The sequence below is a fragment of the Loxodonta africana genome, chromosome 15 (genome assembly GCF_030014295.1).
Source record: "Loxodonta africana isolate mLoxAfr1 chromosome 15, mLoxAfr1.hap2, whole genome shotgun sequence".
Taxonomy (NCBI): Eukaryota; Metazoa; Chordata; class Mammalia; order Proboscidea; family Elephantidae; genus Loxodonta; species Loxodonta africana.
This window is the reverse complement of record NC_087356.1, coordinates 30,011,290-30,012,781: the sequence shown is the minus strand read 5'-3', so window position 1 is coordinate 30,012,781 and position 1,492 is coordinate 30,011,290. Positions and strand designations below refer to the sequence as shown.

General features: G+C 42.4%; 1 non-coding gene across 1 annotated transcript; it reads right to left on the bottom strand.

The window, feature by feature from the left end:
- Window positions 1–1,010: 1,010 nt before the first annotated feature.
- LOC111751584 (U6 spliceosomal RNA) lies at window positions 1,011–1,119 on the bottom strand. The gene has a single exon (XR_002786718.1). It is a non-coding gene; the product is annotated as a U6 spliceosomal RNA (small nuclear RNA).
- Between the last annotated feature and the right edge of the window lie 373 nt (window positions 1,120–1,492).

Below are 1,492 nucleotides of genomic sequence, written 5' to 3'. Positions count from 1 at the left end.
GCCACCAACGTATAAATTGACACTTTGCTGCCTGAAAAATAGCCATATGCTTAACCAAGTCAAATTTTGGTGTCTATATAAAGGTGCCACCACTGTCTGTCAGTTTGTCATTCAGTGGTGGCTTGCATGTTGCTGTGATGATGGAAGCTATGCCATCGGTATTTCAAGCACCAGTAGGTCACCCATGGTGGACAGGTTTTGGCGGAGCTCCAGACTAAGACAGACTAGAATCTACTTCCAAAAATTAGCCAGTGGAAACCCTATGGATCACAACAGAATATTGTCCAATATAGTGCTGGAACATAAGTCCCCTTAGACTGAAAGCGCTCAAAATACACAGCGGCTACAACAATGGACTCTAACACACCAATGGTCATGAAGATGGTGCAGGACCAGGCAGCGTTTCGTTCTGTTGTAAATGGGATCACCATAAGTCTGAGTTCACTTGACAGCAACTAACAACAACAATATAAAGATGACTTTAGCAGGATTTACCATCGTGGAAAGAAAAGCAGTCTGTCTCATGATTGTCCTTCATTGCCATTTGCACTCTCCTCATGTAAACTTCTGCCTCGGGAAGAATTAACCAGTGAACCAATTTCAAAAATCAATTTGTGGTAATTAAGGTGAAGTTTACCTACAAATGAACAGGGTAATTAATTTGGCTATAGTACAAAGATGGGACAAACAGTCTCTAATAAGTGTCCTCAAGTGTCTCTTTTTAATAAATTAAGATTCAACTATAAGTAGTCAATCTATGTATTTAACTATTCTGAGGACTTTTGTGAGGCCTTCCTTCACGGGGGGGGAACCCATTGCTATTAAGTCCATTCTAAATCATGGCGACCCCATGTGTTAAGAACAGAACTGCTACATAGGGTTTTCTTTGTTGAACTCTTTACAGAAGCAGACCACCAGACCTTTCTTTCACAGTGCCACTAGATGGGCTCGAACCACCAACCTTTAGGTTAGTAGTCCAGTGCAAACCATTTGTATCACACGGGGACTATCAAAATATGGAACAATTCACAAATTTGTGTGTCATCTTTGTGCAGGAATCGTGCTAATCTTCCCTGTATCATTCCAATTTTAGTATATGTGCTGCTGAAATAAGAGTATCCCATGAGAGCTAAACTCTAAAACTACACAAAACAGATAAAAGTAGAGATGGATCAAATTGTCTCAAAGAGACAGATGAGGTCTGCAAGGTTTAGCAGGTAGAAAGGTTAAAAGGGCCAGTCAACGCAGGCTTGATCAGCCATGAAAACATAGAGAAGGACATCATGATGGTGACCATCAGTGGAGCCCACTTAAGAACTGCCCACTGGAGATAGGCCCTCAGCCAATGGCTCTGAATATCTACTGCCATTGGCAAGGCCCTCCCTACAGTGGAAGTGCAGTGCCAGGCTTTCCCAGCTGAACATTTAATTAAACATCTGAACCACCCAACTAGCTCCCCTCGTTGGAGTCCCTGCTCGCTAAGCAACCTTCT